The 27,015-nt window shown below is 39.8% G+C and overlaps 1 pseudogene; it reads right to left on the reverse strand.

Moving 5' to 3' along the window:
• Positions 1–286: 286 nt before the first annotated feature.
• On the reverse strand, positions 287–26,454 carry LOC110210509 (pyrethroid hydrolase Ces2e-like; annotated as a pseudogene).
• Between the last annotated feature and the right edge of the window lie 561 nt (positions 26,455–27,015).

The raw sequence follows: 27,015 nt of genomic DNA on the forward strand, positions 1-27,015 counted from the left end.
GTACATGGGTTATTTACATCTCCCTCCTCATATACTGGAAATAGCATGGTTTTTGGCACAGCTAATTTTAATTCCACTTGTACTTCCTCCCCTTTTTCCTCTGCTTTTATGATTGCTTCTTCTAACAACCCTTTACAACGTATTTTATGGCTTTTTTGATATTTGTTTGCTTCCTCATTATCTTCTCTACATGAGCCTAATCTATATGAGGGTGGGGGTCTTAATGGCGGGGAAGGTGTGATAGGTCTTGCATATATAATGTCTTGAGGCCCTTAAGTACACAAGGTCAGTGTTGAAATTCATAAAAGTAGACTGGAGAGTTGGGACCTAGGAAAACATAAGAAATGCCCACGGTTATTGACACATTAAACGCAGGGCAGGGCCACATGCCAGGGGCCCCTGGTATGATTTCCTCCTTTGGGGGGGGGGGGCAATGGTAGGTGGCCATTAACAGGCAAGCTCCTAGAGGGCAGCCCCTTAACAAATACCATGCTGTGAGGCAGGACAAGTGCTGGGGTCTGGTGTAACAGGATCTGGGTTGGAATCCTGGCCCTGCTGCTTACCAACTATATGACCTTGGGGGTATCCTTTTATTACTCTGAGGGTGATTTTTCAACTGTAGAGATAGTAGTCCCTGGAGTGTCCACCGTATGGGAAGAGGAGGGGGAGGCAATAAGCATTTGTCGTTCAGTTACCTGTCAGTTATATTTTGATTTCTGTGATCTCATTTGGGGTTTTCTTGGCAAAGATGCTGTAGAGGAAATTGAGGCAAGAGGGTGAAATGACTTGTTCAAGGGCACACAGCTAGTAAGTGTCTGAGGACCAGATTTGAACTCAAGAAGAGGAGTCTTCCTGACTCCAGGGCCAGAACTCCATCCACTGTGCCACCTAGCTGCCCTATGAATATGCATTTATAGAGCACTTCGTGCTAAGTGATTTACAAATATTACCTCATTGGAGCCTTGTACCAACCCTGTGATGGCGGTGCTATTATCATTTCCATTTTATAGTTGAGGAAACTGAGGCAAACAGAGGTTCAATGACTTGCTAAGGACACACAGCTAGAAGGTGTCTGAATCTGGATTTGAACTCAGGTCTTCCTGACTCCAGGTCTGATGTTCTATCCATTGGGATGAGGTTGTTGTAAGGATCCAGGAGAATAATGGATGTAAAGTGTTTTATAACAATAAAACACTCCAGTAGGAGTTCTGGATTTTTTTTTAATTTGAGCGCTGTGATAACTTGATTTCAATAATTGGTTTTGTGTCTATGTATTTTATTGTATACACTTGAAAACATTACTTTGGAAGGAATCTATAACTTTCCTGGCCAGAGGGGTCCATGATGCATACCCACAAACATGTTGGGAACACCTGCTTATAGAAATATGGGTGGTTACTATTAATTATTGTTATTTATAGAGAATGGTCACTGAGTTCACACCGGCTACACTTAGGTGGGTATGTGAGAAGAAAGAAGGTGAACAAGGGCTTTTAACCACTCGGGAGGCTCTGATAGCAAAGCCAGAAGCAGGAGCCTCCTTCTGCATGAGGGCGTGGGTGACATACACACACTGCCACAGAGTCGAGCCATTCTTACACTGATTCTAGAAAGGGTCAATGCCGTACTCACCATATTGATATTTGGCCAGTTTGAGGGCAGGAATAACAAAGATTAAATCCCCCATCATTTCCTGCAATTGATCCCGATCTTCTGCCAGGTCCTCAGTATCTCTTAAATATTCTTCTATTATCAGATGCCCAAGCTCAGGAGGAAGATCCTATAGGAGACCCAGGAAGAGACAGAGAAACAGAAAAATGAAGACAGCTGGCAGTGGGTTGTTTGGGGATGTTTGTTGGTGGATTGCAAGCAATAAGGAAAGGAGCTAGGTGACACAGTGGATAAATTCTGTCCCTAGAGTCAGCAATACCTGCATTCCAATCTGACGTCTGACATGTATTAGCTATGTGACCCTGGGCAAGTCATTGAATCTTGCTTGTCTCAGATCTCTGTAAAATGAGCTGGAGAAGGAAATGGCAAACCATTCTAGTATCTTTGCCAAGAAAGCCCCCCAGAAAGGGCCACGAAGAGTCAGACACGACTAATCAACTGAACAACCACAAGCAATAAGCTCACCCATTACACTGACTATTTCAATGGCCTCTTCATTGGTGCCTTGGATCTCTCCTCACTCCAGTCTATCCTCCACTCATCTTCCAAAGGGATTTTCCAAGCACAGATCTGACCATTGTACTCCCCTCCCCCAACTAAGTAAATTCTCCTGGATGCCAATGACCTCTAGGATTAAATATGAACTCTTCCGTTTGGTATATAGAGTTTTTAACAACCTGACCCCATCCAGTCTATAATGTATCCATTACACACACACACACACACTACATTACATAAAATACATAATATATAATATATAATATAATATAAACAATATATATTATGTATATATGAAATATAATAATGTATACACAATTACCCTCCTCACACTCTATGGTCCAGGTATGGCAACCTTCTTGCTCCTCACTCTTCCCATTCCATCTCTCACCTCCATGCCTTTGCATTGGCAAGACTCAGCTCAAACAGCACCTTCTATGGAACATTTTTCTTGGTTCCTGACTCCTCCAGCTTGTAGTGCCTTAGCCCTCCCCCAAGATTTGTTCTCTGAATGTTTTCCATCTATCTCTGGATGTGCAGGTTGTTTCTCTTGTAGAATGCAGGTTCCTTGAGGGCAGGGAGTATTTCACTTTGTCCCTGTACCTAGCCCAGTACCTGCTATGTAGTAGGTGCTTATAACAAAAAAAAAGCTTGATTAACTGTTATCTCACCGAAAATGCGCTTAGCACTAATGATTGGATTCTTTATCTATTTTTCCCTTAAATCCAGGAATGTCCATTTCCTGTGTAGAGAAAAATGGTGCACTGTGAATGGTCTTTAGAACATTTTGAAATTTATGAATTTTTTAAACAAAACTAATCCAAAGAAGTTATTTTACCTTTTAAGGAGGAACTATGCTATAGAATATATTTAGGAATTGCTAAATAATGCCCAATATGCACTGAACAATTCTCAAGATATTTTGTAAAATGGCTAGCAAAATGGTGGGTAATACACAGCACATATTAAACGGTGGTCATGGATTTTCCATAATGACTAGTGGCCTTAGACTGATGCTTACTGTAATACGTTGTGCTAGAAATAATGGAGACAAAATCATATTTTTCTGATTAACATAAGTAGGCTGACTACATGCATATGCTTAAGGAGGCAGCTGACAAATGGTTGTTAATATCATGTCATTTAAAGTTCATATAGCCCCAATGGCCTTTAGATATGATGACCTGAAGTCCATAGGAAAGAGACCTGGGCTTCCACGAGGAGGCCCAGGTTCTAGTCCCAGTAGTGTGACTAGAGTTATAGCATGTCATTTCTGGGAGCCTCAGGTCTCTATTTTACAAGCTGGGGATAAACAACTTAATGATCCCTACCTCACAGTCCCCATGAGAGAAGATTTTGTAAATTATAAAGTGCTATGTAATATAAACTAGTATTATTCACTTTTCATTTAAAATAAAGAGACTTGAGGCGTCTAGGTGATAGATAGTGCACAGGACTTAGAGTCAGGAAGACCTAAGTTCAAATCAGGCCTCAGACACTTAGGAGGTGTGACCCTGGGCAAATCACTTAATCCCAGTTGCCTACAAAAATTTTTAAAAATTAAAAAAGAAAACAAAATAAAGAGGCTTGTAGAGTATATTTTAAACAAAGGGGAACTAGACCTAGCTTGGGCTTCTCTCCTAAACTTCTGAGCATATTCATACACTAAATGAATCATCCATAGAGAAAATAACCAAAGGTAGAATCATTTCTGATTCTTCCAGAGAAACTTGTTCCGGGTAACTTTTCTGATTTTAGAAAAGGCAGATTTACAGATGACGCAAAGTCAAGAAGGCCAGCTAATATATTGGAATATGGAGTCAGGATCCAAAAAAAGACCTTGACAGGCTAGAATGTTGGATTGACCGAAGTCCCTAAGATCAAAGTTAATGGGGACAAAGTCTTACAATCTCAGGATGAGGGAGGTATGGTCAGGTGGCAAATTATTTGAAAAGATCTAGGGATCATGGTGAACCACAAACCCATAAGGAGGCAACAGGGTCATATGGCAACCCAAAAAGCAATGGGATGCTGAGCAGCGTTAAGAGAGACATGGGGAGGTGAGAGGCCCTTTGTGCTCTGCCTCTGGGGAGGCTACAGTTATCCCTTTCGCATCATGACTTTCCTCATTGTGATTTCAATATATTGTGGGTAGGCTTTAGAAATTAAATGGAAATTTGTTTGGGAGTTTTGTGGAATTTGTAGATGACAAATGAAGGCCAGCAGATGATATAGAAAAAGTTTAGAAACTCATAAATTTATAAAAAAAAATATGATATTGTAATAATGTCAAAATATTTTGTATTTTAATACTATAAAAATTTAATCTATTCCTTGGATATGAAAAGCAGGCCAAAAGATTTTACATGAATATTCCAGATGGTGGGGTGCTGTACCCCCAATCCCAGTGATATGGGAGGGATAATTGTATATCTGGAATCTGTTGTTCAGTTCGGAGCATCATATTTGAGTCCAAATATAGAGAAGCTGAGAAGGGGGTCAGGGTCTTGCCATGGAAATGGGTTGAAGGAATACGTTTTTCTGCCCAAAGAAAAAACATAGGGAAGAAGCAGACATGACAGTTATCTTTAACTATCTGGCAGATGGTCACCTGGAAGAGGCAATTAATTGGTGTAATTTACCCTAAGGGCAGACCTGGAAACAACAGGTAGAAGTTGAAAAAGAAGTAAATTTCCACTTGATGTCATGGTGCCCTGTCCAAGTGTGAGAGCTGCCTAGAAGTGGAAAGACCATCTCAGGAGGGAGAAGGTTTTCCCTCCTTGGAGGTCTTCGAACAGAGGGTGGATGGCCATTTTGTCCAACAAGTTATAGAAGGAATTCTCCTTTAACTCTGGCTTATATTCCATGGCCACCAAGCTCTTGACCTATTCAAAAAGTCTATGATTCTTTAGAGAAGTATAAACTGTTGAGATCAGAAAGAAGCTGGCACAGCATAGAACATGCTAGGATCTTACCACAGGAATTACCCAGCCATATTCATGGTTGTTGACACTGGTGATGGAAGAGACATGGTGGTACTCTCCTGTAGCCAGCAACTCTTCAGGATGTTTGGGGAAGAACTGTCCATCAACCACACCAGGGATTATCTTGAACTGCTGAAGAAAGAAGCCAAAAAAAAAAAAGGCAAGTCTATCTCCATAATCTGCCTTCTGTTTATCACTTTCTCATCATTTTCATTGATACCATACTATTTTAGACACTTTTTATCACTTAACTGGACTCTTTTGTTTTCCATTTTGGAGGCAATGAAGGTTAAGTGACTTACCAAGGGTCACACAGCTAGTAAATTACCAAGGCCAGATTTGAAGTCAAGTCCTCCTGACTCCAGGGCCAGTGCTCTATCCATTATATCAAGTAACTGTCCCCACTTATCTGGACTCGTGCAACAGTCTCCAAACTGGCCTCCTTGTCTCCTCCTCTAATTTCTCTCTCTCTCTCTCTCTCTCTCTCTCTCTCTCTCTCTCTCTCTCTCTCTCCCTCCTCTCTTTCACACGTGCACACACACACACACACACACACACACACACACACGCACAGACACCTTTGCTGTCTCAGATCTCCTCATGGCACTCCACTGCATTAAAAAAAATTGCCATGACCTTCCCATTGCCCAAAGAAAGCCTCTTACACTTCAGTCTAGAATTCAGAGCCCTCTCTTCTACCTTTCTAGCCTTATCTCATACCATGTGGACTCTGACTTGTGCCAAATACATTATATTTTACCAGCAATGGATTCCCAGCTCTCTACTGAAAGTCAACCACCTTTTCCTACCTTTCTGCCTTGCTCACTTCTCTCCACATGGCTAGAATGACCCTTCCCCCATTGCTATCCACTGAAATTCTTCACTTCCTTCAAGAGCCTATATAACTCCCACATCTTCCACAAAACCTTCTCTGATAGCAGCCAGAAGGACCCTTTCCTTCCCCAGAGTACCCACTGCATGTGCTTGTGACACTCATGGTGGACTTAGGTTCTGTTACCTGTGTATGGTGTAAAGCCCTCTGCCCTAACAAAGGGAGTTCCATCATGGACCAATTCCTTTATCCAAACTTTGTGTCCCACCCCGGCCAGACACAGACAGTGCTCCAGAAATGCTTCTGGAATAAATGGCAGGAGAGACCTGGCCTGAAAGTCAGTAGATCTGGATTCTGTTCTTGGCTCAGCCACTAACACACTCTGTAACTTTAGGAAAATGACATCTCTCTGGTTTCAATTTCCTCCCCACAAAATGGTACATTGGACTGGATTATTGTCAATATCTTTTCCCATAAAGATTCCTAAAAGAGGGCACTGGAATTGGGCTTTAATGAATGGGGAAGAATTCAGCAGACAAAGAGGGGCTATGACAGCAACAGGTGGGGGAGGAAGGAAGACTGGATTGAAAACAGGGAGACACCTGGGCTTGAATCCCAGCTCTAATGTTCACTGACTGTGTGGTGGTGGAGAAGTGGAGAAGTCACTGCCTCTAGGCACCATAGAGGTTTCTTGTTGTTGTTCAGTTTTATCTGACTCTTCATGACCCCATGGGCCATAGCACACCAGTATAATCCATGGGGTTTTCTTGGCAAAGACACTGCAGTAATTCACCATTTTCTTCTCCAGTAGATAAAGGCAAATAGAGGTTAAGAGACTTGCCCAGTGGGTGTCTCCTGCTAGCTATGAAATCTGGTCTTTCTGATTCTAGACCCGATTCTCTATTCAATGACACCTTCTCAGAGGTTTACTCATCTATAAAATGGGAATAATGATTCTTGCACTCTCTACGTTATGGATTATTATGAGAAAGGCACTTTGTAAACTAGTATGATAATGACAAGGGAGGGCTTTAAAGACACAAGACACTTGAACAAAGTCATGCAGGTAAGAGAGTATAGGGAGCATTTAGAAGACTGAGGACAGATGACTTTGGCTGGAGCATGGAGTGCATGCAGAGAAGTAATATAAGATAAGGTAGGAAAGCCATGGAGGCACCAAACTGTTCAGTAACTGAATACCAGGCTTGGGTTTGACTGAAAGTCAGGAATCCTTTCTTCTCCCATCTCCTTGGCATCTGCTGTGGCCAAAATGAAACTCGACCTCCCAGGTGCTTTGATAAAGAATATTTATAAGACTGTACATTTAGAGCTGGAAGGTGCTTTAGAAAATCATCTGGTCCAATTCCCTCAGTTTCCAGATGTGGAAGCTGTCATCAAATCAGTGTGAAAAAACATAATAGTTTTCAGATTGAAGGAAGAAGATTCAACATGGCATAATGGAGAGAGTAATTAGATGTAGGGGCAGCTAAATGGCATAGTGGACAGAGTGCTGGGCCTGGAGTCAGAAAGACTCATCTTCCTTAGTTCAAATCTGGCATCAGACACTTACTAGTTGTGAGATACTGGGCAAGACATTTAACCCTATTTGCCACAGTTTCTTAATAAGCTGGAGAAGAAAATGACAAAGAGCTCTAGTATCTTTGCCAAGAAATCTCCAAATGAAGTCATAAAGATTCATACACGAATGATTGAAAAATTAGATGCAATTTGATCTAGTATAACACTTATTCTGGTTCTAACACTTACCACTAAGTGAGTACAGGCAAAGAATCCATTCTTTGATGAAGAAAGATCTTGGTCTTAAAGGCCTGGGGTCATGTATCCATCTTGATATTTGCAAGCTGTGTGACATTTGGCAAGGATACTTAACTTTTCTGGGACTTGGTTTCTCCTTTGTAAAATGTCCAATAGATACCTCAATCCCCAAACTGTCTTAGGCTCTGGGAATACAAATATAAAAACAGATAGCTCCCTCACCTCTCCTTGATTCTATTGAATGGATCTAATTCCCAAGTCTGTAATTTGGGACTGACATCACATTTGTACCACCAATGGTATTTGGTTTTTGCAAAGTTATTGAAATGAGATTTTATATATATATATATATATATATATATATATATATATATATATATATATATATATATATGTATATATATGTGTGTGTATATACATGCATATATATACATATATATGTGTATATATATATGTATATATATGTGTGTGTATATACATGCATATATATACATATATATGTGTATATATATGTGTGTGTGTATATACATGCATATATATACATATATATATAATATTTTTATGAAGAGAATATTTAGATGAGAGCTCTTAATCCAAGAGGATAGAGAGAACCTTCCCAGAACTGTGATTCTTTCTTCCAAAAATCCATAGGGTGTTAGATCTGGTTGGTGACAGACAACAGAATATTGGAGCTAGAAGGGACCACCACCACCAACATCATCATCATCACCATCATAATCATAATCATCACCATCATCATCATCATCATAACATTCATTTAGTGCTCAGTATGTACCTGATACTGTACTGATAAGCACTTTACACTTATTGTCTCAATTGATCCTTACACCAACCCGGGGATGGAGGTGTTATTATTATCTCCATTTTATTGATAAGGAAACTGAGGCAAACAGGTTAAATGACAGGTAGTGTCTGAGGCTAGATTTGAACTCAGGTCCATTTTCCCAGCACTCTAACCGTTGCACCACCTAACTGCATCACCATTTCTTAGCTTATAGAATGTTAGAGCATAGAACTTTACAGCTGGAAAAAATATCTTGTACCGTCAAATATTAGCAGTGGAGGTTATTTTGGAACAAATAATTTTGGAACCCAGCATATTAGAATCAGATTAGAATGGATCTTTCCAGCTTTAAAGCTATGATTCTATAAACAGAGAATATTTGAAGAGAAAAGATCATGAGACCAGACAGTGAAAAAGCTTAGCACCTTAGAACCTGCAATGTTTAGAACGCAAAATTTTGGAAGGATTCTTAGACGTACTACATCCAGAGTAGAAGGGATGGAACTTTAGCATCCAAAATAGAAGTAGAGAGCACAGAATGTTTGGAGGTACAAGAGGTCCTAGAAAGCAGAACATAAGAATTAGAAGAGACCTTTGGACACAGAATATTGGAGGTGGAAATATCCTTGAAGATCATCTAGTTAGTAGGGAAAAGTGCAACTAAGACAATGACATTCCCAAGATCTTCCCCTCAATCCCACCTCATGAAGGTTGGGTGCCCAGCCCAGCCCTGAGTTGTTTTGGCAGCTCTTTTTGGTACTGGAACCCTTGCTTCTCAACTTCCATACCTTGGTAATGGCCAGGATCTCACCCTCAGATTTACTCCTAAGGCACTCAACCATGGAGGCAGAACTGTGTCTATCATAAGCAGACAGATTGGCACCCACAAAGAGTTAATAGTCTCACAGAGGAACCCCTGGCCTGTAGCACAATAGAGGAATCCTTTCATACCCATCAGTGAGCTAGCAAAGGATCATTTCCATAGGTGATGATGCAGTAATGGTGAAAAGGAGACCAAGCTGGAATCTGTCTGACCCCCAAAGGGGGTGAGACCCCAATCTCAAGCCTTCTCTGTACAGGGCTCAATGCCAGCCAATGGGGATGCGGATGGGCAGGGGAAGGTTATAAGGACATAGTCCCTGCTCCCAAAGAGCTTACCATCTCCTCAGGGAGAAAAGACATAAATATCCATAAAGGACACACAATGGGGTCTGGTATGTTGAAAGAGCATGATATTGGCTCACAGACCTCAATTCTGGTGCCAGCTCAGTCGCTAACTCATTGTGAAACTTTGGACAAGTCACAAAACTAGAACTAGAGAGGTAGAAGGGAGCGCCCAGATCATTCTATCTAACCTGTACTTGGACCACTTTGAGGAACCTTCCTGCAGTTCTGGGGGTGTCAGAAATCAGAATTTGGAACTAGAAGGGACTTTACAAACCATCAATTTGAATCTACTTTTACAGAGGAAGAAACTGAGGCACCAAGAAGAAAATGTCTTACTTAAAGCCACAGGCATAGGAAGAAGCAGAGCCAGGAACTGAATCCTTCCTCTCTGCCTCAGTTTCCTACTCTGTAAAATGAGGGGGCTGGACTAGATGATCTCTATGGTAACTTTCAGGTTGAACATTCAATGGCATTCCAGTGCACCTTCTTATAGCCCAGGAGAGACGGAAGGCCAATGGGACACTGGGCCTTGGGGTTGGGAGGGCAGTGGGCCTAAGAAAGAATAAGAGGGATTGCAAAGAACAGAGTACAAGCAAGTTACATTCATAACCATTTCTGAGCTGGAAGAAAACAAGCCAGGGAGGATGGCCACACCACTCTCCATGATTGCTCTGTGGAACAAGCCTTTGGACATGGGAGACAGAACCTGGGGAGCAAACGACAAGAGAAAGAATAAGGAAACAGTCATGGGGAGGACCAGACACTCCTGGCTTAGCAGAGACAGAGGAGACTGGGAGTCTGAAGGCCAGGACTCTTACTTACCCTGTCATACCCTATACTAACTGGATAGGACAGTCCCAAACAGTGGCATCTTTATGGGATCTTTAGTACAACCAGGCCTATAAGACAGTTAGACAGAAAGAGGGCTAAGTAGCCTTGGCCATAGTCCAAGACCTTCTGGGTGGTTCAGTAACAAAGTATGATAAGATGCTTGTGCTCTGTAACCCAGCAATGCTTTTCCTACATGATGCCTCATTACAAGATCACATTATTATTGATTATTCTTTTTTATTAATTGTGAGAAAGCCCAGGTTTGTGGTTAGGATCAAATTATTTCAAATCCAACAGCTCTTCCCACTACATCATGGGAATTTCCCACTCATCAGAGTAAAATGGGGATAATAATGGCTTGTGTCTCTCAGAGTTGAAGGATAAAATGAGACACTGTTAATAAAGCAGTATGTAAACTTTAAAGGACCATACAAATGCTAGTTGTTGCTGTTCTGATTTTACACATGTAAATTGCTGAGACAGATCTTGAATTCCCCTATTCAAAGGACTCCTAGTGCATGCTTCTTTCCATGACTCACTGTGCCTTCCAGGGGGAGCCTCCACTATGCTGCTTCCTTCCCTTCCAGCTTACTCCCTGATTTCTTCCACCTCCCCACCTTGCCCCCACTCTCCCTCTCCCCTCCTTTTTCCCACTTTCCTTTCTGTTTTCTCTTCCCCTATTAGAATGTCAAGTCAAGAGACATCTACTGAGCACCTACTATGTGCCAGGCAATATACCAAGCTCTGGGCAAAAAGAGAAAGGTAAACGTAGTCCCTGCCCTCAAGGAGTGTACAGTTTAATGAGGGAGACAGCATGCAAACACCTATTCCCAAACAAGATCTATACAGGAAAGAGTGGGGATGATCCTAGAGGGAAGGCCCTGGCAATAAGGGAGGCAGGGAGAGTCTTCTTGCAGAAGGTGAGATTACCACCAAGTCCTGAAGGACACCAGAAGGAAGAGCAGTGCAACAGATTCAATGGAATATATTATTCAAGGATGAGGAAGGAGGTAGAGAATGTGAAAGAGTATGAGAAAACTAGAGAGGTAGGAGGAGGCCAGGCTCCTCTTCATGGACTCTGTCATCCGGTAACATCACTCTCCTAGTGGCGGCTAGGGGGCATAGTGGACAGAGTACCAGTCTTGGAGTCAAGAGGACCTGAGTTCAAATCTAGCCTCAGATACATAACACTAATAATTTGAGACAGCTCTCATTCCACCTTTTTCCAACAGATCTAGCCTTTCCTCCTTCCCCTCCCCCAAATACCCTCTTGCTAGGATCTTCCAGAGCAAGGACCCCAGTTTGAGACTTTATAGAAAACTAGTCCTGGGGAAGCTAGGAGAAGCATGAGCTTTATTACCGTGTGGTGAACCAAGCAGGCAAAAATGAAAGCAACACACACACACACACACACACACACACACACACACACACACATTATATAAGAACCTGCATTGACAGACAGAGATTCAGGGCACTCACATGTAGGAGAATCATACAGTGGCAAGATCTTGGTGGGAGTACACACTCAGTGGGCTTTGAGAAGGTCAGTTTTATCCCTTAAAGGGAGGTTTAGTTGGAACAATCAGGACAACATGTGAGAAAGGGCATTCTTACAGAGCTATGCAGTCTGCAGGGAATCCATTCAGGAGCTAAGGTAAGTCACAGGATCAGAGTTAAGTCAGGGCTTGTGAAAGTACTGGCTGTCTGCTATTGCTTAAATGTTTTACGATCCATAGGACCACTTAGCCTGTGACTCCAGCTTGGAGTCCTATCACTTATAACAACAACATGACACAATGTATTTAAAAAATCACAGTTGTCCCAATTTCCCTCTCAGATTACTTTTGCTTTACATTGTTTATGTTTTATATCTATATGGCTATTTATATGTTGTCTCCCACTAGAATTAAACTCCCTGAAGGTAGGAATTAACTTTCTTTTGTATCCAAAGCACTTAAAATAGTCATTGGCATATAATTAGTGCTTAAAAAATGCTGGTTAACTGACTGATTGACTGAGTAATGTGGTGATAGTCTGACCTGTGCTGTGGAAGATCACTGACAGCTGAGTGGAGGATGAACTGGAGTAGGGAGAGAAGAGGGAAGGAAGCCAACCAAGCAGGTATTATTAGTCCAAGTGTAAGGTGGTGAGAGCTTGCACTAGAGGGGTGGTAGTGTCAGAAGAGAGAAGTGAGTGTATATAAGAGATGTAACAAGGGTAGAGTCAGTAAGACTTGGCAACATATTGGATAGAGGGGAAAAGTGAGTGAGTACTGGAGAATGACATGTAGATCACAAGCTTGTGACTGAGAGGATGCTGGTCTCTTTAACAAACAATAAGGAAGTTATAAAGAGGGGTGGGCTTAGTGGGAAAGAGAAAGAGTTCAGTTTTGAAAATGTTGAGGTTATAATGGGAGATGCATTTTGAGATAGTTATAGATGGGATACTGCAGGTCTCTGGTCTGGAGACTGGAAGTCAAACTGGAGAGGTTGAAGAGAGTAAAGAAAAAGAATCAAGCTGTCTAGCCATAAAATGGAGGAGATGTAAGGGATGATAGCTAGTGCGAATGGATGAGTGGATGGCTGGCTGGCTGGATAGATAGATCCAGTAAAGTTTTTTGAGAGTAGAGGAGAGACAAGGACGAGTTTGTAGGTAGTAGGGAAGCAGCTGGTGGAGGGTGGAGGGGGAATGGGGGAGAGAAATGGGGGAGAGAAAAGAGGGAGAGAGAGAGGAGAGCAAGATTAAAGAATCTTGAAAGTGAGAATGATGGAAAGGGCAGTCTTCTGGAGAAGACTAGATGGAATGGAATAATTTGTGTGTGTAGAAAGATTAGTCTAAGTGAAAAAAAAAAGGTCCATCTGTTCACATAAGTTAGGTAAAGGAGAAGATAGTAACAGAAGGTATCTGATTAATGTGAGATAAGGAGGAGGGGATATGAGGGAGCTCAGTGGGTGGCTCATTTCCCCCCCAGCAAAATAGAAAGCAGGGCTCTAGTTGAGATGGTGAAGAGAGGATGAGCCATGAGAACTTTGAGGAGGCATGAACGGGTTTAGAAAAGCCACTCTGGTGAATGAGACAGTGAACTGATTATTTAGGTTCAAAAATGTTGCCTCAGCAGAGTGAGGACTCAGTTAAGATTATGTAACATTAATCTGCATGGATGCAGGCAACATGGTTTCATGATTTTCTCTAGCTTCATTCAGCAGTATGCAAAGAAGAGCAAAAGGAATGGTTGATGGGAGTAATCCAAGACTGAGGTTTGGCAGGGAAAGATTTGTCTTAGGATAATGGTTCAGTGTAGAATTGAAGTGGTTCACTAAGGAGTTAAGATGGAGAATTGGAGAGAATATGACCAGGCAGGGGGGATTGCTTGGGAAAGAACTGAGGGGTGGAGAGATTGAAGGTCAAGGTGAGTATGAAGAACAGGGTTAGGGCTTAGCAGGCAGAGGATCTAGTGGAATGATAAGAGAGTATAACTAGATGGAGGAATTTCAGAGTTAATGAACATAGAAGTGGAATACTCATGAGTCAGGGTAAAATCAAGAGTGGTACCATCTCTGCATCTAGCTGAGGTAGGGTGGAAGAGTAGGTTATGAGAAAGGAATACACTGAGGAACTGGGGAGTTAGAATGTTGAAAGGAATATCAAAATGAATGTTGAAGTCCCTCAGTATGAAGGTGGGGCTTGGGAAAGGATGAAAGACTGGAAAGAAGGCACTGAACTCATTGAGAAAGGAAGGAGAGTGTCCCAGAGGATGGTAAACAGCTACTAGAATCTTGATTAGGTGATAAATATGGACTGAATGAACCTCGAAGGAGGAGAAGTTGCTTAATGATGGTGGTAGAGAGAGAGTCTTGAAGTGGTCGTGGGAAACAGAGTATTTTGGCTTCCCAGTGATGGAGGCATTAGTGAAAATGGAAATAGGGCTGGAAATGGACACCAGGAAAGCTGTGTCATCAGAAGAAGTCAGGGTTTGGTGGGTACAAATAGCTAGAAGGGGTGAGAAAGGAAAGGGTTAAAGATGAAAACAAGCTTGTTACTTATGAAGCAGACATTCTAGAGTGCACAGTGAAAGGGGTAGGTAGCTTTAGAGTAAGACACTACAGAAAATAGGTACTTGGAAAACTAATGTAACCATGGGCCTTATTACTATGTAGTACAGCAACCTGGGGTTAGGTTAACACAGTAGGACTATCTTGCTTTCTTGTTTTGTAACTGCAGCACTTAGCACAGTACCTGGTGCTTACCTTGTGAACAATGTTAAAGTAGCTCTACATGTGAGTGAATTCACTTATCAAGATACTGTATATCAAGAGCTGACAGGATACGCATCAGAACATCTCAGGTAAGAGCCCACTTGACTTGACTCAGAGGCAGTTCAGATCCTCTTTGGAATCTTCCTGGGACAATCAGCTCCCTATGGATCATAGGTTTTAGGGCTGAAAGGGATTTTAGACTGCCTAGTGAAACACCCCCATCCGACAGATGAGGAAATTGAGGCCCAGAGAAGTTAAGTGAGTTTCAAAAGGTCATACAGCTGGTAAGTGGCCGAGCTGGGCTTTGATCTCAGGAATTTCCCCTCTAAATGCTATGTTCTCTTCACCATACTCTGTGGTTTGGTTGCTACTACACCCATCTCCCTTCCCACCCTCCATATAAAATATAAACTGTTAGGGCACTAACAATGAAGAATACTGTAAGATCCCATTCTTTCTAGTATAACTGGTCTGAAGCCAGTCTTTCTGAGCTTTGCCTGAGTAAGCTCAGTTTCTCTTGTAAAAAAGGTCGCTGCTCCATGGAATGAGGCAACCTGACACCCACCCCAGCTCATTCCTTCCTTCCAGGTGCCCCTTAGTCTCCTGGAAGCAATGGAAATTCATTCATTATTTCCCTTTGCAGGGCCAGCATGGGTGGCATTTCCTCTAGTCTTCGAATCCTCCAAGCCCTGGAGTATTCCAAACTCCAAACTCCTTTTATGAAAACAACTCTGATAAACTATATATAGGAACTTGCTCTGGCTTTGTGGTATATTCATTCATTCAATACATTTACTGAGTACCTACTATGTGTAATGGGTATTTTGAATAAGACTAGGTCCCTGTTCTCAAAGTACTTTCAATGAATGAAGGGGCAAGGATAGGCTATGGATCAAAAACCATAATACAGACTGTTGTATTCTATATTGGGCCAGCTAGGTGGCATAGTGGATAGGGTGATGGGCCTTCAGTCAGGAAGACTCATCTTTCTGTGTTCAAATCTGGCCTCAGTTTTGAGTCATATGACCCTGGGTAAGTCACTTAACCCTGGTTGCCTCACTTTCCTCAACTGTAAAACGAGCTGGAGAAGGAAGTGGCAAACCACTGCAGCATCTTTGCCAAGAAAACTACAAATGGGGTGATGAAGAATCTGACACAACCGAAAAACGACAGAAAAACATTGTCTGTACTAAGTGTCATAATGTGTATGATAATAGGGAATAGGGATAGGGTAATAGGCATAGGGAAAATCCAAAATAACATTGAGATAGCTCAGAGGTGAGAGAAACCACACCTCTGTTTGTGTCCCCAGCACTGAGGAGAAGGGCTCCAGGCTTGTAGAAATGGTTGTTGAGTTGAATGTTGGTTTGTTGAGGTTCAGAGAAGGCTTCATGGGGAGATGACATGTGAGCAGTTTTAGTCACTATCATTTATTTTAAGAAAGGAAGCCTGGTGTGGATGATGGAGGGCTAGCCTTGGAGTGAGAAGGGCTGGGTTCGAGTCCTGCCTTGGGCCCATATGAGATATGTGACCACAAAGAAGTTACTTAGCATCTCAGTACACCTGACAAGCCAAGACTCTAAGTGACAAAGGAGGTGCCTGTCCTCGTCAACAGAGAGAGTTCCCACATAGTAGAGTTCCCTACAGCAATCAGATGATAGCTCTGGACAGGGTCAAGAAGTGTTTGGAAGGTCATACTTTCTCAAGGCTTTGCTCTATTCCTTTAGCAATAATAATATTTAGCAGAAATTGATATCATTCCAGGTCATGGAACCAACTGCGTGACGTTATTTCAGTCATTTCCAGTAATGTCCAACTCTCCATGACTCATGATAATTTGGAGTTATCCTGGCAAAGATACTGGAGCTCATTTTCCAGATAAGGAAACTAAGGCAAACAGGGTGAAGTTATTTGTTCAGGGTCACACAGCTAGTAAGTGTCTGAGGCCAGATTTGAACTCAGGAAAATGAGTCTTCCTGACTCCAGGCCTGGTACTCTATCCACTGTGTCACCTAGATGCCTTGAAGGTATAAGGAGGCAGATTTTAGCCTCACAGAAGCAAACGTTTGCTAAAAATGTGAGTTGTTACCCAGAAGTAGAGTGGATTGCCTTGAGAACTAGTGAGCTCCCTGACCAGGAGAACTTCTGGGAAGGGTAGATGACTTGCCAGAGACACAGAGAGGATGACTGTTCCTGTGATGGTGGGGTGAGAAGTCCTCCAAGGTCCCATGCAGTTCTCATGCCTTAGGATTCTCATTCCCCACTAGGAAAAGTACAGAGATCTGGCTTACCAGCAATCTGGCCCCTCCTTTTCATGGTCAGGAACATAGATATGGAGGTACAAACAGTCTTCAGAAACAGCGGCCAGAGGGGTGTTTACTTTCATGGTCCTTGCCATTTTTTCTAGAGTAGTGACATCCTGCAAACACTTGGAAAACACAAACGATGAATGATCTGAATAGAATCACATGGGGATGATAATAATAGTATAATAATAATAATAATAATGTGAATTAATAAAGTGGGTGAATATCCTGGAATGTGATTGCACTGAAAGAGAGGATGAATGTGAGGAACTAAGAAAACCTTCTGAAGATCGATGAAAGTTGAGCTAGACCAAGACAGACCATGACTAGAGGCATTTTAACAAGAGCATCACTGCTGGCCAATGTGTCAGTTTGATTTTCTTTGTTACAGAGGAGCTTTAGTTTGGAGGGGTGGGAGGGAGGCTGGGTTATGGAAGTGGCAGTAAGTGTGGTCTCCAAAGCAAAAAGCTTAAAACTGCTTGAAAACAAAACCAGGGGTCAGATTCAATGACCTCCAGCTTTCTGAGCCTATCAGTCTGTGAATTCTGGCTTTGTTATTTACTAACTTTGTGACCTTGGGTGAGTCACTGAATCTCGGTTGTTATTCAGTCCTGTCTGACCTGTCATGACTTCTTATGGGGTTTTCTTGGCAAAGATACTGGAGCAGCTTGCTATTTCCTTCTCTAGCTCATTTTGCAGATGAGGAAAATGAGGCAAAGAGGATGAAGTGACTTGCCCAAGGTCACATAGTAAGTATCTGAAGTGAGATTTGACTCAGGTCTTTCTGACTCCAGTCACAGTATTCTATCCTCTGAGCCACTCAGCTGCCTCTAATCTCTGTTAGCCTTTGTTTTCCTATGTGTACCAATATGCATTTTTCTGAGTCTGTTATTTTCTAAAATCCGAATAAACATGAACTGTTATCATTAAGCAGTTATCTGAGCCCAGGGAACATTCATACCTTCAACAAATACTCAACAAATGTCTACTGTGTGCGGAGCACAGAGAGACAAAATGTGAGCAAGACGTGATGGCGCCCTGGGCTTATCTCATAAGAAAAGCAGAGAGGAAGGCACTTAAATAGGTGGAAAAGTAGTTGTATCTCTCACATTGCTCCAGGAATCTGGTGGTTTTGGAGGAGAAAACCTCAGGGCCCCTACAGGGAATTTGGCAAAGAGGATTCCCAGGAAAACACTGAGAACTTTGTCAATCCCCTTGATACTGATTTGAGTCCCTTGAATCTGTCCAGACTCAGTGGTCCTGATGAGGTCATCTGCATGACGCCCTGTGAACAAAAGGGACAGAAATCCCCAGGGACAGAGGGTTGAAATGATGTCCAAATGCCCCTTCTAAATTCCCCGTTGTGACCATTTTTTCATTAGATGGGAATGCAAGCCTCCTCCTATTTCTGCCATGATTCTTTTCATTTCCCTTAAAGATCTCCCGTGATGGAGAATTTACTCCAGAGAAGAACCATTTGCACTTTTAGAGAGCTCTCTCAGTGACTCAGGAACTGTCCAGCTTTGGGGAAACTGAGGCTCAAGATCAAAACCACTGCTTCCCAATAATCCCACCCCCAGCCCTGCTTAGGAAAGCACAGAGCTAAAAATCTGTGCCATATAGTTTATCAGTATGACCCAACTGATCCAATACTTAAGGAGCACCTACTATGGGCAATGCCCTCAGCTCTGAATTGAGGATCAAATGGCAGAAATTTCCATTCTCCTAGAGAGCAATGACCTGTGCACCAATAACTAGGAATACAAGGGAGAGGTATAAAGGAGAGTTCCTCACAAAGAGGTAGGAAAAGATATGAGAGGGTCAGGAAAAGCTGTGCTACAAGTGACAGTGCCCAAGCTGGGACTTTAATGAAGAGTCTTCAACAGAACTAGACTAGGGGAATTGTTTTCTTGGCATGGGAAAGACAGTAGACAAAGAAGGGAGACATGCGACTGCAGGGGATGAAAGGCAGATGAAAAGTAATTACATTCGGCTACAGTATAAACAGAAAGACTCATGTTCCTGAGTTCCAATCCAGCCTCTGATATTTCCATGGGCAAGGCATATAACCTGTTTGCCATTAGTTTCCTCATCTGTAAAATGAGCTGGAGAAGGAAATGGCAAACCATTTCCAGTATATTTGCCAAGAAAACCCTAACTGGGGTCACCAAGAGTGGTATGTAATTGAAAAAGAACTGAACAACAATACAACAAATGTGAATAGAGTAGTAGGTGAGAAGGCTGGATGCACAGAGTACTATATTTGGGCTCAGAGAATAGGGGCTCAACTATAGCTCTCCCTTTTACTGCCTGTGTGAATTTGTTACAGTTTTGTTCCCTTTCTTAGGCCTGTTTCTTCTCTTTGATGAAATGGGAAAAGGGCATTGAATTCAATGGTCCTTAAGAGTCCTCCCAGCTCTCCATCCTAAGTCCAAGAGCTAGAGACTGCTGAAGTGTCAGGTCACATGGCTACTCTCTGCCTGGATCAGAAGGTAAAGAGTCAGGTGTTGTTGCGGACACCTGTGTCCTTGACAGTTTTTGTTTTCCGGCCAGCATGAGAGAGAGAAAGAGATATGCCTGCGGGTCAGGTGGGTAACAGGTTCAGAGCCAGTTCCGTTTATCAATCTGAGGGCTGGGGTTTTTATACTCCCATTCATGGAAATAGAACCCAGAGTGGAAAAAGCCATGTATCAACAATAGTTTTTCTCATGGTAACAGTAACTGAGGGGAGTCCCCCCCGGAGTTGTCTCCTTGCTTCCTGGTAATCTTTCAAGGTCTGTTGAACATCCTTCATCTTCTCAAGGGAAAGACAGTACCTGGGAGAGGTCAGAGAGCCTGCATTCTGACCTAGGTGGCTTTTAGATAATAGACAGAAACAGGAACAACCTGGCCTGACCTAAATCCTTAAACCCATCAGTGCAAGCCCTTAACAATCTTCCCCCTGACTGTTTAACTTGAGAAGATGAAGGGATGAAAAAATCTCACCTAAAGTATGGCGAGTGTATTTTAACAATCAGGGAAGGAGGAAACACAAAATTAATACAAAACATAGCCAAGGTAAAAACGCAATAACAAACTTAATGCATTCTCAAAAAGATTAAGGTGATCAATCCAATCTAACAATTTGTTTGCAATATCTTTAGGATCAATACCATCAATATAAGAATCAGCAGTTTCATGTTGTATTTTGGATAGTTGGCTAATTTTCCATGCAATAATTTCAGAGTGCCAAGCACCCTGGAGCTTCTTTAATATTTGTTCAATAGTTACATTAGTAAAGTTTGAATACACATATGGAGTTACACAGATAAATAAATAGTCATAATCACATTTCAAATTAGAGTGTATTGTTAATTGTTCTATTTGTCTTCTTAAAGCTATCACTGATTGCTCTGAAATGTCCAATTCTTGTTGCATCATAGTAGCTATATAAATTTGATATTGTAAAATCATAGACCAATTGTTAACATACTGAGCAGTTCAAAATTGGCAGTAATATCATGAAGGGTATTAATATTGAGGGTAATATTAGAATTGTGCCATGCCCTCAATAGGTGGGTATGTCTCTTGTCTCATGAAGCATCATAGGGTAGCAGGGTAATGTAAACATATGAATATTTATAACCATATTGCAATAGCAACCTTGTTGTCAAGGTTTCTAACTTATTTTCTAAATACAGTGCTGATTGCTCTAATAAATTGACTTTATACAATATATCAATAGCTTCTTGTGCTTTAAGTAGTAAACATTGCTAAGTAATATACAAATTATGCAGTTTAAATTTTAAATTGAAGCACAATAGATAAAACAGTAGTAGATACAATAAAAGGAGCAACAATGATTAAACCAATAATAAGGAGACCAATAAATTGTTTTGATTGACTTAATGAGGAAATAATAATTTTAGGAGCATGTTTACCAGTTCTGGAACTATTCATGTGGAATCTTAGTAGGGAAAATAACAAATGATTATTGTTTTACCAAAAGTACAATATAGTCATTATGATCAATACATTGTTTGAGAGTACAATTGACACAAGTAACATTCCAATTCAAAAATAGTATTAGATTGAATAAAATTTACATATCCATTAGACAAATGGGTATTAACAAATGATGTAACAAAGAAAAGACATGATTCAATATTGTTGCTAAATTTTGAAAAACATGTAGGTGTCCTGGATGCTAGAGATCTTCTTGTCTTACGAATATACAGGTGTTATTAGTATACATATAGTCCCAATTTGTCCATATTTGTGATAGGTTGCAACCATGGTGGTAAAGGAAAAAGAAGTCCAGTGCTGAGCATTCTGTACGTTACACACCTGAGCAGAAAGTAAAGCTACTATTGCTAAAAATAGAAGTTCAGGAGTCTTTTATCACTGGATGAGAGGGAGCTTTCACTTGACCCCATGTGGGAAGGCGACTCATCACCGTAGATTGCCTCCTTCTGCACTTCTCCTGAATTCTCATACTCTGCATTCGAGCTGTGAGGTGTTATACATGCTCTGACATTTTTCTCCAGTATCCAGGCAGGTTTATCAAAGTTTTCTGAAAAAAATACAAGCCCACCCTCATCCCCTCATTAGTAATGGATCCGGTAATGGATCCAGGCCTGTGGATGTTTTTAGGCTGGAGTGTACTCATCTTTGTTAATATTTAGAAAATTAATAGCCAATTGCAAAAAATATAACCAATTATCAAAAATTAATAGCCAATTGTTGATAAGGGGTAATAGCCCATGTTCCCCCTTTTTTGTAAAAAAAAAATTTTTAACATTTTTGTTTTTAATTATATAAAATGTTTGTGATTAGAGATATGTAATAAAAAGAATAAATAGAAGAAAATGTTTAGTAACATACGTAAGAGTATTATTTGTTTTAATTTGTGTAAGTACACTCAATAATTGTGAAGGCCTGTAAAATGTGATTGATTACGTTTTAATTGTTCCACTTGTTTGAAAAGTGGCAAAAGTGAAAGAAGAAAAAATATCAATTATGACATGAATATAAGAAAGCTTTTCAAAAGAAGGCATATAAGTTATATTCGATTGTCAATTATGTTTGGGAGAAAAGCCCTTTGATATATATATGAAACAGGCTATTAATTTAAAAAAATAATCATTATTCTTTATACAATGTTTGTAATACTGTAGGAGTTTATTTAAAAATAGTCCCAAAATATTTTCTTCTCATAAGTTAAGGTGGTTGTGTTGGCAGAATATAATCAATAAAAGGCTCAATAAAAACTTAATAAAAAGTTGTGTTAGCAATTAATAACTTGTAAAAGTGTTGGGTAGAATTGTAATTAAGAATCAATAATGGTATTACTTTTCAGTAAAAAGTCTGGACAAATTAAATGTACTTGTATGTAGGCAATAAAATAAGGTAATAACATGAACGAAGTGAGGTTTGAAGTTGGTATAAAGGAGTATATAACTGTGTATTAGTAATATATTTTAACTTTGCAGTCTCTGTATTTTGAGAGACATAAATAGATTATTTGCTAGTAGAAACAGTATTAACAAGCTCAGCAAAATCCTGTTATATATTTGTATTTAACCCATTGAGGAATGCAGTGGGTGTTGAAAGAATGAGGTTAAATTTAACATTTTTTTTAAATGACCATGAATAATCAGTAAAAAAGGTTAGTATTTTGAGAGACGGTTAGTGATTATCAATATCAATATGATCAGAAAAAAAAATAACAGCAATTTGGCAATCTTTTAAAAAGGAAACAAGAGTGTCTATTTTTTATTATAAGGTTGATGAATAACTGCAAATAAATTTTCTGTAAATTAAAAATTGTAGAGGACACTGGAGTACCAAGAATAGCACCTTGCACTTCTATAAAGAAATATGGGTGAGATGAATTTTAGGAATTTTTCTGTTTGACTAATTAAAGCTCATGTTTTGTTTTAAGAGTTAATATGCTAGGGGACTTTAAATAAGGATCTTCTCTTAATGTAAAAAAGAAATTACAGAAATGTTCTGTAGTAATTTGGAGTGGTGGTCGGAGCTAATTAATATCCTCTAGAAGTTTTTGAAAATCATTAAAATTAAATGCTGTTAAAGAATTAAAAGGTAAATGTACTTTTTGTGGCTTCACTGTTGTTTTGGTGACAATATGACCTAGGTAGAAGAATGAAGATTTTTCTTAAACTTTTTCCAGGGCTATAATAAGCCCAGAGTCTTGAAAAGCTAATTAAAGCTGAAATAATAAATATGTGAGTTCACTTTAAATGGAACAGCTACAAAATAGGTCACTATGTAATGTATCATTTTTAGCTTTTTGTAACGGAGTAGTAAAAAAGCAATCTTTTAAATCAATAACTATCAAAGGCTAGGAAGTCATAAAGCATCGTCAATTTTCCTGACTTCTTTTCAATAATAAAAACAGGTGAATTTTAAGGAATCCAAACATGTTTATTAGATTTCTTTTGTATTTTGTCAGTTTTATGCATAGGTAAAGCACAAACAGTGGGTGGGAGAAAATAACAGTTCTCATTAAATGTGAAATATTGTGCCCCACAAATTAAGGGGAATTAATTGAGTTTCAACTATGTTTTATTCTACTAGTTTAAATTCATCTTAAAATAATTGATTAGTAGTGATCTATTAGGCAGGCTAAAAGTAATTAATATCCTTAAAAGTCACTTGAAAATTATTAAAAGTTATTAAGGAATCTTGACTAATTTGTAATATTTTGGTCCTAATTGTAGACTGTGAACCAATATGTCTAAATTTTAAAGTAAGCAAAGGGTGATTTCTATTGTACCTTTTAAGGGGTAATTATTAATCTATGAGACTGAAAGGCTTGTTAAAACTTAGGCATTAATAAGGAGAGTTTGGTAGTAGTAGGATAACAGTAAAGTTTATCATCCATATAATAAATCATTTTTGTCTGGGAGTATTTTTGCCTAACAGGTATAATAGTTTTACGAACAAAATTTTGGCCCCTGGTGGGAAGCATTCTTTCTTAAAAGAACATAATAAGAAAACTTCAAATACTGATTTAATGGAGGCAACTATACTTAAATTTAAACTCAAAACAAAATTAGTCATAGTCCTAAGAGTCTTTTACTTAAAACAGTAAGTTTCACTAATTATGACTTAAAGCCAGATACAGTTAATTTTATTTTCATGGAAGTGTAATAGGCAATAAAGATTTACTAGGACTCACATATATAAGAAATTTTACTTAACATCCTTTCTTTCCCAAATTTAAACTTGTCTTGGTGAAAAAGCCAATTATTAGAAATCATTTATATAAAGTTGCAATTTCACAGTAAGCTAAATGAATTGTTCAGGAACTCAATGACATAGACAAATTCTTCTCTCAGAGCAGACGACCTTGCTCAGAAAGCTGATTGCTAAGATTGGCAAACTTACAAAGTAAAGGGAATTGCCTTGTGCCCCTCCTTTTCACTCATATGTAATTCAAAATTCTAAGTTTTAATTTTAAAACAGTGACTTCAAATAACTTAGTTAACAATTTGGTAATTTTCATAAATGATATTTAAATTGTTTTAGCTCTAAGTTGTTTGTTAATCATAGGTAAAGATGGGAATACCCAATTTTCTAATTGACAGTTATAGAACATTACAAAACAAGATTAACTGGACTTGATAAAATAAGCTAGCTGGCTTTACACAGCTTTCCCACTATCTTTTAGTTCACATTTTAATAACATCCAAATTATTAAAAATTGTTTGACATAAAAATTAACCAATTTGAAGCAATACTATATTTTTAAAATTTGAAACTAACATATTACTAATTTGAATAAACTAAATTATCTTTTGATTGTGTTCCAATAATTAAAAACTTTTCTTGTTGATCTGTGGAGGAAAACTCACCCTCCTTTTCTCCTCGTTCTTTCTCACCCACCCCAACCTGGCCAGGGTTGGAATTCGAGAGAAAGGAAGAGAATATTTTTCAACAACTTATCTTTGATAATCTTTCAATCTTACACCCAAAGCTTTGGCCAGAGCTGTAGAATGCAAAAAATAAAGAGAATTTTTTTTAAACAATTCTCCAAAAGTTTCCAAATCTTTTACTCTCAAATCATCTATTCCTGCTATTCATGCAAACAGATTATACTATTCTTTCTACCCATACTTTTCTTATTCCTGTATGCTTAAACTTTCTTGCCTTTTGTCAATTATATAACCTAAATAATGAAGTACTTTTCCTCCCATTCTCTCCCCCATCCACCTGCTCCTGGGAATGTGGCTGGTATTAGGGAGGGGGAAAGGGAGCAAGAAAAACGGCATTTCAGAGTCCAGCTCTGGCTGCAAAGGTTGCAGATTACACATATTATACACAGACAATTACAGACAATCATTCATACCTCACAGACACCCACAGGAAAAAAAATGACAGGAAGAATCCAAAAGTGAGAAACTTGTCAGAAATCCTCTACATGAATCAAATAATATCCTTTTTTATTTTATTTTATCTTTTCTTTTCATGGTATTGTAGAGGTTATAGAGGCCGAGCAAAATCTTTCTTAAGGTTTTGATGTTTATAAGAGGCAAAGCAATCTGTAGTTTTATAGAGACCTCTAGTCCTGCCACCTGAGCCTTTTTTACAGCTTAGGGCATGGAGAGTGTGGAGCGAGTGTTGAAACTTCAGCTACTTTATTACTTACTTCATTTTTAATTTCTGTTTTGGTTAACATTTCTGCAACTTTTTCCTCCTTTATAGTGGAACAAGAGGCTTCTTCATTAATTACTTTTGTGGCTAAAGACACCTCTTCTGGTTTTTGGAGACATATTTTAAGTATATTCCAAATTGCGAAAGTGAACACTGGAAAAGCACCAGGTCCGTGTTCTTGAAGATAGTAATCACTTAATTGTTCACCTACTATTTCCCGTTTTTCTATATCTATCATCCTTTCCTTGAAAAGCCAAGGACAGCATTGTTCCACTGTATCTAAAAATTCAACCAGCTGTCCAAAAGTGATTAATAATCCCCTGCCTATTGCTATTGATTTTAACATTTTTAAAGGATATTTTCTGCCTCTTTTTTCTGCTGAAGATCTCTGCCCCATCTCAACTGGTTATATTTTCTTATATTCTCAACTGATTATCTTTTCTTATGCTCTCAGTCAGCCCGTGTAACTTCACCTTCACTGTAAACTGAATATAACAAGGTACTTCAATTGAAAGTGAAAATAAAATACACACACTGATCTATTTTTCTAATATACCACTAAACCTGGTGAACTAAAACTACTTACGAAGAAATTATCGCCCTTACCTTGCTTGTGGTCTTTTTTCAAACGGCAGGAATCGCCTCCGTTCCCTTTCCGGCGATCCATTTGCTGTCTTTTTTCAAACAGCGGGAGTCATCTGCTTTCCGGTGACCATTTACATTATTGCAAATGTATAACCTATATCAGATTGCTTATCATTTTGGGGAGGGAGGATGGCAGGAAGTGGAGGAGAAAAAATTTGAAACTCAAAATCTTCTAAAAATGAATATCAATTGAGCAGAGACAGAGGCTGTGGACCCCTGGCCAGTTCCTCCGGAGTTTCCACTCCCCTCTGCACCCACTGCTTCTGGCTTCCAGACCTCAAACCAGACTGCCTCATCCTGGAACTTTCCACAGTGCCTGGAGCTTCCTTGCCCAGGTACAGCCAACCACTGCTGGAAACTCCTCAATTCAGAAGCCCCTCTGCAGTGCTGGTCCCATCTCCCATTGCCACAAAATAAATCTCCTGTGAAGTAAAGGACCACTTAGCATTCCTGATGAAAAGGCCAGAGCTGGGAAGAAACTTTGAAGTGCAAACAGAGGAGTGAAGAAAAACCATAAAAAGGAGGCTTTGCAATGTTCCAGAGCTTGATGAAACCAGTATGATGTTGTCCACAAACAGGACCA

The sequence above is a fragment of the Phascolarctos cinereus genome, unplaced genomic scaffold (assembly GCF_003287225.1).
Source record: "Phascolarctos cinereus isolate Bilbo 61053 unplaced genomic scaffold, phaCin_HiC Scaffold_2;HRSCAF=192, whole genome shotgun sequence".
Lineage (NCBI taxonomy): Eukaryota > Metazoa > Chordata > Mammalia > Diprotodontia > Phascolarctidae > Phascolarctos > Phascolarctos cinereus.